At 49.2% G+C, this 13899-nt stretch overlaps 7 pseudogenes; all 7 read left to right on the top strand.

Annotated features, from left to right (window-relative positions):
- The first annotated feature begins 327 nt into the window (after positions 1-327).
- On the top strand, positions 328-396 carry LOC134412867 (U6 spliceosomal RNA; annotated as a pseudogene).
- A 1269-nt stretch (positions 397-1665) lies between these two features.
- LOC134412877 (U6 spliceosomal RNA) lies at positions 1666-1734 on the top strand (annotated as a pseudogene).
- A 2236-nt stretch (positions 1735-3970) lies between these two features.
- LOC134412868 (U6 spliceosomal RNA) lies at positions 3971-4039 on the top strand (annotated as a pseudogene).
- An 869-nt stretch (positions 4040-4908) lies between these two features.
- On the top strand, positions 4909-4977 carry LOC134412878 (U6 spliceosomal RNA; annotated as a pseudogene).
- Positions 4978-7065: 2088 nt separating this feature from the next.
- LOC134412869 (U6 spliceosomal RNA) lies at positions 7066-7134 on the top strand (annotated as a pseudogene).
- Positions 7135-9922: 2788 nt separating this feature from the next.
- On the top strand, positions 9923-9991 carry LOC134412893 (U6 spliceosomal RNA; annotated as a pseudogene).
- Positions 9992-11929: 1938 nt separating this feature from the next.
- Positions 11930-11998, top strand: LOC134412870 (U6 spliceosomal RNA; annotated as a pseudogene).
- The last annotated feature ends 1901 nt before the right edge of the window (positions 11999-13899 follow it).

Below are 13899 nucleotides of genomic sequence, written 5' to 3' on the forward strand. Positions count from 1 at the left end.
TTCCGGGTTAGGTTCCGGGATAGGTTCCGGGTTAGGGTTAGGTTCTGGGTTAGGGTTAGGTTCCGGGTTAGGGTTCGGGTTAGGGTTAGGGTTAGGTTCCGGGTTAGGGTTAGGTTCCGGGTTAGGGTTAGGGTTAGGGTTAGGGCTAGGGTTAGGGTTAGGGTTAGGGTTAGGTGCCGGGTTAGGTTCCGGGTTAGGTTCCGGGTTAGTTTCCGGGTTTGGTTCTGGGTTAGGTTCCGGGTTAGGGTTAGGTTCCGGGTTAGGGTTAGGTTCCGGGTTAGGGTTAGGGTTAGGGTTAGGGTTAGGGTTAGGGTTAGTCTTAGGGTTGTGCTCGCTTCGGCAGCACATATACTAAAATTGCAACGATACAGAGAAGATTAGCATGGCCCCTGCGCATCTGGTGGGTTTGGTTCACTTACCTCATTGGGAAGCTGCCGTAACGGCCCGTTTTGCGCAATACGAGTATTTGCCGGAATGGGTATCTGAACGTCGTTTCGGGGAAACTTATGGGGCTTTCTATATTTGCCCCACCTTGTCATGTGCATCTGGTGAGTTTGGTTCACTTACATCATTGGGAAGGTGCCGTTACGGCCCATTTTCGCAATACACGTTTTCTGCCGGAAAGGGTATCTGAACGTGGTTTTGGGGCAACTTTTGGAGCTTTCTATATTTGTCCCACCTTGTCATGTGCATCTGGTGAGTTTGGTTCACTTTCCTCATTGGGAAGCTGCTTTTACGGCCCAATTTGCGCAATATGCGTTTTTGCCCAGAACGGGTATCTGAACGTGGTTTTGGGTAACTTTTGGAGCTGTCTATATTTGTCCCAACTTGTTATGTGCATGTGGTGAGTTTGGTTCACTTACCGCATTGGGAAGCTGCCGTTACGGCCCGTTTTGGGCAATACGAGTTTTTGCCGGAGTGTGTATCTGAACGTCTTTTCGGGGCAACTTATGGAGCTTTCTATATTTGCCTAACCCAAACCCGGTTAGGTTCCGGGTTAGGGTTACGGTTAGGGTTAGGTTCCTGGTTAGGGTTAGGTTCCGGGTTAGGGTTAGGTTCCAGGTTAGGTTTAGGTTCCGGGTTAGGGTTATGTTCCGGGCTAGGGTTAGGTTCCGGGTTAGGGTTAGGGTTAGGTTCCGGGTTAGGGTTAGGTTCCGGGTTAGGGTTAGGTTCCGGGTTAGGGTTAGGTTCTGGGTTAGGTTCCGGGTTTGGTTCCAGGTTAGGGTGAGGTTCCGGGTTAGGTTCCGGGTTAGGGTTAGGTTCCGGGTTTGGTTTAGGTTCCGGGTTAGGGTTCGGGTTAGGGTTAGGGTTAGGGTTAGGTTCCAGGTTAGGGTTAGGTTCCGGGTTAGGGTTAGGTTCCGGGTTAGGTTCCGGGTTTGGTTCCAGGTTAGGGTTAGGTTCCGGGTTAGGTTTAGGTTCCGGGTTAGGGTTCAGGTTAGGGTTAGGGTTAGGTTCCTGGTTAGGGTTAGGTTCCGGGTTAGGGTTAGGGTTAGGGTTAGGGTTAGGGTTAGGGTTAGGGTTAGGTTCCGGGTTTGGTTCCGGGTTAGGTTCCGGGTTAGTTTCCGGGTTAGGGTTAGGTTCCAGGTTAGGGTTAGGTTCCGGGTTAGGGTTAGGGTTAGGGTTAGGGTTAGGGTTAGGGTTAGGGTTAGGGTTAGGCTTAGGGTTGTGCTCGCTTCGGCAGCACATATAGTAAAATTGCAACGATACAGAGAAGATTAGCATAGCCCCTGCGCATCTGGTGGGTTTGGTTCACTTACCTCATTGGGAAGCTGCCGTTACGGCCCGTTTTGCGCAATACGAGTATTTGCCGGAATGGGTATCTGAACGTCGTTTCGGGGAAACTTATGGGGCTTTCTATATTTGCCCCACCTTGTCATGTGCATCTGGTGAGTTTGGTTCACTTACCTCATTGGGAAGGTGCCGTTACGGCCCATTTTCGCAATACACGTTTTCTGCCGGAAAGGGTATCTGAACGTGGTTTGGGGGCAACTTTTGGAGCTTTCTGTCTTTGTCCCAACTTGTCATATGCATCGGGTGAGTTTGGTTCACTTACCTCATTGGGAAGCTGCCGTTACGGCCTATTTGCGCAATACACGTTTTTGACCGGAACGGGTATTTGAACGTGGTTTTAGGGTAACTTTTGGAGCTTTCTATATTTGTCCCACCTTATCTTGTGCATCTACTGAGTTTGGTACACTTACCTCATTGGGAAGGTGCCGTTACAGCCCATTTTCGCAATACGCGTTTTCCGCAAGAACGGGTATCTGAACGTGGTTTTGGAGCAACTTTTGGAGCTTTCTATATTTGTCCTACCTTGTCATGTGCATCTGGTGAGTTTGGTTCACTTACCTCATTGGGAAGTTGCCGTTACGGCCCAATTTGCGCAATACGCGTTTTTGCCAAGCACGGGTATCTGAACGTGGTTTCGGGGTAACTTTTGGAGCTTTCTTTATTTGCCCCACCTAGTTATGTGCATCTGGTAAGTTTGGTTCACTTCCCTTATTGGGAACGTGCCTTTATGGCCCATTTTGCGCAATACACGTTTTCTGCCGGAAAGGGTATCTGAACGTGGTTTGGGGGCAACTTTTGGAGCTTTCTGTTTTTGTCCCAACTTGTCATGTGCATCTGGTGAGTTTGGTTCACTTACCTCATTGGGAAGCTGCCGTTACGGCCCATTTTGCGCAATACACGTTTTTGACCGGAACAGGTATTTGAACGTGGTTTTAGGGTAACTTTTGGAGCTTTCTATATTTGTCCCACCTTGTCTCGTGCATCTAGTGAGTTTGGTTCACTTACCTCATTGGGAAGTTGCCGTTATGGCCCATTTTCGCAATACGTGTTTTCCGCAAGAACGGGTATCTGAACGTGGTTTCGGGGCAACTTATGGAGCTTTCTATATTTGTCCCACCTAGTTATGTGCATCTGGTGAGTTTGGTGGACTTTCCTCATTGGGAAGCTGCTTTTACGGCCCAATTTGCGCAATATGCGTTTTTGCCCAGAACAGGTATCTGAACGTGGTTTTGGGTAACTTTTGGAGCTGTCTATATTTGTCCCAACTTGTCATGTGCATGTGGTGAGTTTGGTTCACTTACCTCATTGGGAAGCTGCCGTTACGGCCCGTTTTGCGCAATACGAGTTTTTGCCGGAATGGGTATCTGAACATCGTTTCGGGGTAACTTATGGAGCTGTCCATATTTGTCCCAACTTGTCATGTGTATCTGGTGAGTTTGGTTCACTTACCTCATTGGGAAGCTGCCATTACGGCCCGTTTTGGGCAATACGAGTTTTTGCTGGAATGGGTATCTGAACGTCTTTTCGGGGCAACTTATGGAGCTTTCTATATTTGCCTAACCCAAACCCGGTTAGGTTCCGGGTTAGGGTTAGGGTTAGGTTCCAGGTTAGGGTTAGGTTCCGGGTTAGGGTTAGGTTCCGGGTTAGGGTTAGGTTCCGGGTTAGGGTTAGGTTCCGGGTTAGGGTTAGGGTTAGGTTCCGGGTTAGGGTTAGGTTCCGGGTTAGGGTTAGGTTCCGGGTTAGGGTTTGGGTTAGGTTCCGGGTTAGGGTTTGGTTCCGGGTTAGGGTTAGGGTTAGGTTCCGGGTTAGGTTCCGGGTTTGGTTCCAGGTTAGGGTGAGGTTCCGGGTTAGGTTCCGGGTTAGGTCCCGGGTTATGTTCCGGGATAGGTTCCGGGTTAGGGTTAGGTTCTGGGTTAGGGTTAGGTTCCGGGTTCGGGTTCGGGTTCGGGTTCGGGTTAGGTTCCGTGTTAGGGTTAGGTTCCGGGTTAGGGTTAGGGTTAGGGCTATGGTTAGGGTTAGGGTTAGGGTTAGGTGCCGGGTTAGGTTCCGGGTTAGGTTCCGGGTTAGTTTCCGGGTTTGGTTCCGGGTTAGATTCCTGGTTAGGGTTAGGTTCCGGGTTAGAGTTAGGTTCCGGGTTAGGGTTAGGGTTAGGGTTAGGGTTAGGGTTATGCTTAGGGTTGTGCTCGCTTCGGCAGCACATATACTAAAATTGCAACGATACAGAGAAGATTAGCATGGCCCCTGCGCATCTGGTGGGTTTGGTTCATTTACCTCATTGGGAAGCTGCCGTAACGGCCCGTTTTCGCAATACACGTTTTCTGCCGGAAAGGGTATCTGAACGTGGTTTGGGGGGAACTTTTGGAGCTTTCTGTTTTTGTCCCAACTTGTCATGTGCATCCGGTGAGTTTGGTTCACTTACCTCATTGGGAAGGTGCCGTTACGGCCCATTTTCGCAATACACGTTTTCTGCCGGAAAGGGTATCTGAACGTGGTTTGGGGGGAACTTTTGGAGCTTTCTGTTTTTGTCCCAACTTGTCATGTGCATCCGGTGAGTTTGGTACACTTACCTCATTGGGAAGCTGCCGTTACGGCCCGTTTTGGGCAATACGAGTTTTTGCCGGAGTGTGTATCTGAACGTCTTTTCGGGGCAACTTATGGAGCTTTCTATATTTGCCTAACCCAAACCCGGTTAGGTTCCGGGTTAGGTTCCAGGTTAGGTTTAGGTTCCGGGTTAGGGTTATGTTCCGGGCTAGGGTTAGGTTCCGGGTTAGGGTTAGGGTTAGGTTCCGGGTTAGGGTTAGGTTCCGGGTTAGGGTTAGGTTCCGGGTTAGGGTTAGGTTCTGGGTTAGGTTCCGGGTTTGGTTCCAGGTTAGGGTGAGGTTCCGGGTTAGGTTTAGGTTCCGGGTTAGGGTTCAGGTTAGGGTTAGGGTTAGGTTCCTGGTTAGGGTTAGGTTCCGGGTTAGGGTTAGGGTTAGGGTTAGGGTTAGGGTTAGGTTCCGGGTTTGGTTCCGGGTTAGGTTCCGGGTTAGTTTCCGGGTTAGGGTTAGGTTCCAGGTTAGGGTTAGGTTCCGGGTTAGGGTTAGGGTTAGGGTTAGGGTTAGGGTTAGGCTTAGGGTTGTGCTCGCTTCGGCAGCACATATAGTAAAATTGCAACGATACAGAGAAGATTAGCATAGCCCCTGCGCATCTGGTGGGTTTGGTTCACTTACCTCATTGGGAAGCTGCCGTTACGGCCCGTTTTGCGCAATACGAGTATTTGCCGGAATGGGTATCTGAACGTCGTTTCGGGGAAACTTATGGGGCTTTCTATATTTGCCCCACCTTGTCTTGTGCATCTACTGAGTTTGGTTCACTTACCTCATTGGGAAGGTGCCGTTACGGCCCATTTTCGCAATACACGTTTTCTGCCGGAAAGGGTATCTGAACGTGGTTTGGGGGCAACTTTTGGAGCTTTCTGTCTTTGTCCCAACTTGTCATATGCATCGGGTGAGTTTGGTTCACTTACCTCATTGGGAAGCTGCCGTTACGGCCTATTTGCGCAATACACGTTTTTGACCGGAACGGGTATTTGAACGTGGTTTTAGGGTAACTTTTGGAGCTTTCTATATTTGTCCCACCTTGTCTTGTGCATCTACTGAGTTTGGTTCACTTACCTCATTGGGAAGTTGCCGTTACGGCCCAATTTGCGCAATACGCGTTTTTGCCAAGCACGGGTATCTGAACGTGGTTTCGGGGTAACTTTTGGAGCTTTCTTTATTTGCCCCACCTAGTTATGTGCATCTGGTAAGTTTGGTTCACTTCCCTTATTGGGAACGTGCCTTTATGGCCCATTTTGCGCAATACACGTTTTCTGCCGGAAAGGGTATCTGAACGTGGTTTGGGGGCAACTTTTGGAGCTTTCTGTTTTTGTCCCAACTTGTCATGTGCATCTGGTGAGTTTGGTTCACTTACCTCATTGGGAAGCTGCCGTTACGGCCCATTTTGCGCAATACACGTTTTTGACCGGAACAGGTATTTGAACGTGGTTTTAGGGTAACTTTTGGAGCTTTCTATATTTGTCCCACCTTGTCTCGTGCATCTAGTGAGTTTGGTTCACTTACCTCATTGGGAAGTTGCCGTTATGGCCCATTTTCGCAATACGTGTTTTCCGCAAGAACGGGTATCTGAACGTGGTTTCGGGGCAACTTATGGAGCTTTCTATATTTGTCCCACCTAGTTATGTGCATCTGGTGAGTTTGGTGGACTTTCCTCATTGGGAAGCTGCTTTTACGGCCCAATTTGCGCAATATGCGTTTTTGCCCAGAACGGGTATCTGAACGTGGTTTTGGTTAACTTTTGGAGCTGTCTATATTTGTCCCAACTTGTCATGTGCATGTGGTGAGTTTGGTTCACTTACCTCATTGGGAAGCTGCCGTTACGGCCCGTTTTGCGCAATACGAGTTTTTGCCGGAATGGGTATCTGAACATCGTTTCGGGGTAACTTATGGAGCTGTCCATATTTGTCCCAACTTGTCATGTGTATCTGGTGAGTTTGGTTCACTTACCTCATTGGGAAGCTGCCATTACAGCCCGTTTTGGGCAATACGAGTTTTTGCTGGAATGGGTATCTGAACGTCTTTTCGGGGCAACTTATGGAGCTTTCTATATTTGCCTAACCCAAACCCGGTTAGGTTCCGGGTTAGGGTTAGGGTTAGGTTCCAGGTTAGGGTTAGGTTCCGGGTTAGGGTTAGGTTCCGGGTTAGGGTTAGGTTCCGGGTTAGGGTTAGGTTCCGGGTTAGGGTTAGGGTTAGGTTCCGGGTTAGGGTTAGGTTCCGGGTTAGGGTTAGGTTCCGGGTTAGGGTTTGGGTTAGGTTCCGGGTTAGGGTTTGGTTCCGGGTTAGGGTTAGGGTTAGGTTCCGGGTTAGGTTCCGGGTTTGGTTCCAGGTTAGGGTGAGGTTCCGGGTTAGGTTCCGGGTTAGGTCCCGGGTTATGTTCCGGGATAGGTTCCGGGTTAGGGTTAGGTTCTGGGTTAGGGTTAGGTTCCGGGTTCGGGTTCGGGTTCGGGTTCGGGTTAGGTTCCGTGTTAGGGTTAGGTTCCGGGTTAGGGTTAGGGTTAGGGCTATGGTTAGGGTTAGGGTTAGGGTTAGGTGCCGGGTTAGGTTCCGGGTTAGGTTCCGGGTTAGTTTCCGGGTTTGGTTCCGGGTTAGATTCCTGGTTAGGGTTAGGTTCCGGGTTAGAGTTAGGTTCCGGGTTAGGGTTAGGGTTAGGGTTAGGGTTAGGGTTATGCTTAGGGTTGTGCTCGCTTCGGCAGCACATATACTAAAATTGCAACGATACAGAGAAGATTAGCATGGCCCCTGCGCATCTGGTGGGTTTGGTTCATTTACCTCATTGGGAAGCTGCCGTAACGGCCCGTTTTCGCAATACACGTTTTCTGCCGGAAAGGGTATCTGAACGTGGTTTGGGGGGAACTTTTGGAGCTTTCTGTTTTTGTCCCAACTTGTCATGTGCATCCGGTGAGTTTGGTTCACTTACCTCATTGGGAAGGTGCCGTTACGGCCCATTTTCGCAATACACGTTTTCTGCCGGAAAGGGTATCTGAACGTGGTTTGGGGGGAACTTTTGGAGCTTTCTGTTTTTGTCCCAACTTGTCATGTGCATCCGGTGAGTTTGGTACACTTACCTCATTGGGAAGGTGCCGTTACGGCCCATTTTCGCAATACGCGTTTTCCGCAAGAACGGGTATCTGAACGTGGTTTTGGAGCAACTTTTGGAGCTTTCTATATTTGTCCCACCTTGTCATGTGCATCTGGTGAGTTTGGTTCACTTACCTCATTGGGAAGTTGCCGTTACGGCCCAATTTGCGCAATACGCGTTTTTGCCAAGCACGGGTATCTGAACGTGGTTTCGGGGTAACTTTTCGAGCTTTCTATATTTGTCCCACCTTGTCTTGTGCATGTAGTGAGTTTGGAACACTAACCTCATTGGGAAGGTGCCATTACGGCCCATTTTCGCAATACGCGTTTTCCGCAAGAACGGGTATCTGAACGTGGTTTCGGGGCAACTTATGGAGCTTTCTTTATTTGTCCCACCTAGTTATGTGCATCTGGTGAGTTTGGTGGACTTTCCTCATTGGGAAGCTGCTTTTACGGCCCAATTTGCGCAATATGCGTTTTTGCCCAGAACGGGTATCTGAACGTGGTTTTGGGTAACTTTTGGAGCTTTCTATATTTGTCCCAACTTGTCATGTGCATGTGGTGAGTTTGGTTCACTTACCTCATTGGGAAGCTGCCGTTACGGACCGTTTTGCGCAATACGAGTTTTTGCCAGAATGGGTATCTGAACGTCGTTTCGGGGTAACTTATGGAGCTGTCCATATTTGTCCCAACTTGTCATGTGTATCTGGTGAGTTTGGTTCACTTACCTCATTGGGAAGCTGCCATTACGGCCCGTTTTGGCCAATACGAGTTTTTGCCGGAATGGTTATCTGAACGTCTTTTCGGGGCAAATTATGCAGCTTTCTATATTTGCCTAACCCTAACCCGGTTAGGTTCCCGGTTAGGGTTACGTTCCGTGTTAGGGTTAGGTTCCGGGTTAGGGTTAGGTTCCGGGTTAGGGTTAGGTTCCGGGTTAGGGTTAGGTTCCGGGTTAGGGTTAGGGTTAGGTTCCGGGTTAGGGTTAGGTTCCGGGTTAGGGTTTGGGTTAGGTTCCGGGTTAGGGTTTGGTTCCGGGTTAGGGTTAGGGTTAGGTTCCAGTTTAGGGTTAGGTTCCGGGTTAGGGTTAGGTTCCGGGTTAGGTTCCGGGTTTGGTTCCAGGTTAGGGTGAGGTTCTGGGTTAGGTTAGGGTTAGGGTTGTCCCAACTTGTCATGTGCATTTGGTGAGTTTGGTTCACTTACCTCATTGGGAAGCTGCCGTTACGGCCCATTTTGTGCAATACCCGTTTTTGACCGGAACGGGTATCTGAACGTGGTTTTGGGGCAACTTTTGGAGCTTTCTATATTTGTCCCACCTTGTCATGTGCATCTGGTGAGTTTGGTTCACTTTCCTCATTGGGAAGCTGCTTTTACGGCCCAATTTGCGCAATAGCGTTTTTGCCCAGAACAGGTATCTGAACGTGGTTTGGGGTAACTTTTGGAGCTGTCTATATTTGTCCCAACTTGTTATGTGCATGTGGTGAGTTTGGTTCACTTACCTCATTGGGAAGCTGCCGTTACGGCCCGTTTTGCACAATACGATTTTTTGCCGGAATGGGTATCTGAACTTCGTTTCAGGGTAACTTTGGAGCTGTCCATATTTGTCCCAGCTTGTCATGTGTATCTGGTGAGTTTGGTTCACTTACCTCATTGGGAAGCTGCCGTTACGGCCCGTTTTGGCCAATACGAGTTTTTGCCGGAATGGGTATCTGAACGTCTTTTCGGGGCAACTTATGGAGCTTTCTATATTTGCCTAACCCAAACCCAGTTAGGTTCCGGGTTAGGGTTAGGGTTAGGGTTAGGTTCCTGGTTAGGGTTAGGTTCCGGGTTAGGGTTAGGTTCCAGGTTAGGTTTAGGTTCCGGGTTAGGGTTAGGGTTAGGTTCCGGGTTAGGGTTAGGTTCCGGGTTAGGGTTAGGTTCCGGGTTAGGGTTAGGGTTAGGTTCCGGGTTAGGGTTAGGTTCCGGGTTAGGGTTAGGTTCCGGGTTAGGGTTAGGTTCCGGGTTAGGTTCCGGGTTTGGTTCCAGGTTAGGGTGAGGTTCCGGGTTAGGTTCCGGGTTAGGGTTAGGTTCCGGGTTTGGTTTAGGTTCCGGGTTAGGGTTCGGGTTAGGGTTAGGGTTAGGTTCCTGGTTAGGGTTAGGTTCCGGGTTAGGCTTAGGGTTAGGTTCCAGGTTAGGGTTAGGTTCCGGGTTAGGGTTAGGTTAGGGTTAGGGTTAGGGTTAGGGTTAGGGTTAGGTTCCTGGTTAGGGTTAGGTTCCGGGTTATGGTTAGGGTTAGGGTTAGGGTTAGGGTTAGGGTTAGGGTTAGGTTCCGGGTTAGGTTCTGGGTTAGGTTCCGGGTTAGGTTCTGGGTTTGGTTCCGGGTTAGGTTCCGGGTTAGTTTCCGGGTTAGGGTTAGGTTCCGGGTTAGGGTTAGGTTCCGGGTTAGGGTTAGGGTTAGGGTTAGGGTTAGGGTTAGGGTTGTGCTCGCTTCGGCAGCACATATAGTAAAATTGCAACGATACTGAGAAGATTAGCATAGCCCCTGCGCATCTGGTGGTTTTGGTTCACTTACCTCATTGGGAAGCTGCCGTTACGGCCCGTTTTGCGCAATACGAGTATTTGCCGGAATGGGTATCTGAACGTCGTTTCGGGGAAACTTATGGGGCTTTCTATATTTGCCCCACCTTGTCATGTGCATCTGGTGAGTTTGGTTCACTTACCTCATTGGGAAGGTGCCGTTACGGCCCATTTTCGCAATACACGTTTTCTGCCGGAAAGGGTATCTGAACGTGGTTTGGGGGCAACTTTTGGAGCTTTCTGTATTTGTCCCAACTTGTCATGTGCATCCGGTGAGTTTGGTTCACTTACCTCATTGGGAAGCTGCCGTTACGGCCTATTTGCGCAATACACGTTTTTGACCGGAACGGGTATTTGAACGTGGTTTTAGGGTAACTTTTGGAGCTTTCTATATTTGTCCCACCTTGTCTTGTGCATCTACTGAGTTTGGTACACTTACCTCATTGGGAAGGTGCCGTTACGGCCCATTTTCGCAATACGCGTTTTCTGCAAGAACGGGTATCTGAACGTGGTTTGGGGGCAACTTTTGGAGCTTTCTGTTTTTGTCCCAACTTGTCATGTGCATCTGGTGAGTTTGGTTCACTTACCTCATTGGGAAGCTGCCGTTACGGCCCATTTAGCGCAATACACGTTTTTGACCGGAACAGGTATTTGAACGTGGTTTTAGGGTAACTTTTGGAGCTTTCTATATTTGTCCCACCTTGTCTTGTGCATCTAGTGAGTTTGGTTCACTTACCTCATTGGGAAGTTGCCGTTATGGCCCATTTTCGCAATACGTGTTTTCCGCAAGAACGGGTATCTGAACGTGGTTTCGGGGCAACTTATGGAGCTTTCTATATTTGTCCCACCTAGTTATGTGCATCTGGTGAGTTTGGTGGACTTTCCTCATTGGGAAGCTGCTTTTACGGCCCAATTTGCGCAATATGCGTTTTTGCCCAGAACGGGTATCTGAACGTGGTTTTGGTTAACTTTTGGAGCTGTCTATATTTGTCCCAACTTGTCATGTGCATGTGGTGAGTTTGGTTCACTTACCTCATTGGGAAGCTGCCGTTACGGCCCGTTTTGCGCAATACGAGTTTTTGCCGGAATGGGTATCTGAACATCGTTTCGGGGTAACTTATGGAGCTGTCCATATTTGTCCCAACTTGTCATGTGTATCTGGTGAGTTTGGTTCACTTACCTCATTGGGAAGCTGCCATTACAGCCCGTTTTGGGCAATACGAGTTTTTGCTGGAATGGGTATCTGAACGTCTTTTCGGGGCAACTTATGGAGCTTTCTATATTTGCCTAACCCAAACCCGGTTAGGTTCCGGGTTAGGGTTAGGGTTAGGTTCCAGGTTAGGGTTAGGTTCCGGGTTAGGGTTAGGTTCCGGGTTAGGGTTAGGTTCCGGGTTAGGGTTAGGTTCCGGGTTAGGGTTAGGGTTAGGTTCCGGGTTAGGGTTAGGTTCCGGGTTAGGGTTAGGTTCCGGGTTAGGGTTTGGGTTAGGTTCCGGGTTAGGGTTTGGTTCCGGGTTAGGGTTAGGGTTAGGTTCCGGGTTAGGTTCCGGGTTTGGTTCCAGGTTAGGGTGAGGTTCCGGGTTAGGTTCCGGGTTAGGTCCCGGGTTATGTTCCGGGATAGGTTCCGGGTTAGGGTTAGGTTCTGGGTTAGGGTTAGGTTCCGGGTTCGGGTTCGGGTTCGGGTTCAGGTTAGGTTCCGTGTTAGGGTTAGGTTCCGGGTTAGGGTTAGGGTTAGGGCTATGGTTAGGGTTAGGGTTAGGGTTAGGTGCCGGGTTAGGTTCCGGGTTAGGTTCCGGGTTAGTTTCCGGGTTTGGTTCCGGGTTAGATTCCTGGTTAGGGTTAGGTTCCGGGTTAGACTTAAGTTCCGGGTTAGGGTTAGGGTTAGGGTTAGGGTTAGGGTTATGCTTAGGGTTGTGCTCGCTTCGGCAGCACATATACTAAAATTGCAACGATACAGAGAAGATTAGCATGGCCCCTGCGCATCTGGTGGGTTTGGTTCATTTACCTCATTGGGAAGCTGCCGTAACGGCCCGTTTTCGCAATACACGTTTTCTGCCGGAAAGGGTATCTGAACGTGGTTTGGGGGGAACTTTTGGAGCTTTCTGTTTTTGTCCCAACTTGTCATGTGCATCCGATGAGTTTGGTTCACTTACCTCATTGGGAAGGTGCCGTTACGGCCCATTTTCGCAATACACGTTTTCTGCCGGAAAGGGTATCTGAACGTGGTTTGGGGGGAACTTTTGGAGCTTTCTGTTTTTGTCCCAACTTGTCATGTGCATCCGGTGAGTTTGGTACACTTACCTCATTGGGAAGGTGCCGTTACGGCCCATTTTCGCAATACGCGTTTTCCGCAAGAACGGGTATCTGAACGTGGTTTTGGAGCAACTTTTGGAGCTTTCTATATTTGTCCCACCTTGTCATGTTCATCTGGTGAGTTTGGTTCACTTATCTCATTGGGAAGTTGCCGTTACGGCCCAATTTGCGCAATACGCATTTTTGCCAAGCACGGGTATCTGAACGTGGTTTCGGGGTAACTTTTGGAGCTTTCTATATTTGTCCCACCTTGTCTTGTGCATGTAGTGAGTTTGGAACACTAACCTCATTGGGAAGGTGCCATTACGGCCCATTTTCGCAATACGCGTTTTCCGCAAGAACGGGTATCTGAACGTGGTTTCGGGGCAACTTATGGAGCTTTTTTATTTGTCCCACCTAGTTATGTGCATCTGGTGAGTTTGGTGGACTTTCCTCATTGGGAAGCTGCTTTTAGGCCCAATTTGCGCAATATGCGTTTTTGCCCAGAACGGGTATCTGAACGTGGTTTTGGGTAACTTTTGGAGCTTTCTATATTTGTCCCAACTTGTCATGTGCATGTGGTGAGTTTGGTTCACTTACCTCATTGGGAAGCTGCCGTTACGGACCGTTTTGCGCAATACGAGTTTTTGCCAGAATGGGTATCTGAACGTCGTTTCGGGGTAACTTATGGAGCTGTCCATATTTGTCCTAACTTGTCATGTGTATCTGGTGAGTTTGGTTCACTTACCTCATTGGGAAGCTGCCATTACGGCCCGTTTTGGCCAATACGAGTTTTTGCCGGAATGGTTATCTGAACGTCTTTTCGGGGCAAATTATGCAGCTTTCTATATTTGCCTAACCCTAACCCGGTTAGGTTCCCGGTTAGGGTTACGTTCCGTGTTAGGGTTAGGTTCCGGGTTAGGGTTAGGTTCCGGGTTAGGGTTAGGTTCCGGGTTAGGGTTAGGTTCCGGGTTAGGGTTAGGGTTAGGTTCCGGGTTAGGGTTAGGTTCCGGGTTAGGGTTTGGGTTAGGTTCCGGGTTAGGGTTTGGTTCCGGGTTAGGGTTAGGGTTAGGTTCCAGTTTAGGGTTAGGTTCCGGGTTAGGGTTAGGTTCCGGGTTAGGTTCCGGGTTTGGTTCCAGGTTAGGGTGAGGTTCTGGGTTAGGTTAGGGTTAGGGTTGTCCCAACTTGTCATGTGCATTTGGTGAGTTTGGTTCACTTACCTCATTGGGAAGCTGCCGTTACGGCCCATTTTGTGCAATACCCGTTTTTGACCGGAACGGGTATCTGAACGTGGTTTTGGGGCAACTTTTGGAGCTTTCTATATTTGTCCCACCTTGTCATGTGCATCTGGTGAGTTTGGTTCACTTTCCTCATTGGGAAGCTGCTTTTACGGCCCAATTTGCGCAATATGCGTTTTTGCCCAGAACAGGTATCTGAACGTGGTTTGGGGTAACTTTTGGAGCTGTCTATATTTGTCCCAACTTGTTATGTGCATGTGGTGAGTTTGGTTCACTTACCTCATTGGGAAGCTGCCGTTACGGCCCGTTTTGCACAATACGATTTTTTGCCGGAATGGGTATCTGAACTTCGT

This window comes from Elgaria multicarinata, chromosome 22, assembly GCF_023053635.1.
Source record: "Elgaria multicarinata webbii isolate HBS135686 ecotype San Diego chromosome 22, rElgMul1.1.pri, whole genome shotgun sequence".
NCBI classification, from domain to species: domain Eukaryota; kingdom Metazoa; phylum Chordata; class Lepidosauria; order Squamata; family Anguidae; genus Elgaria; species Elgaria multicarinata.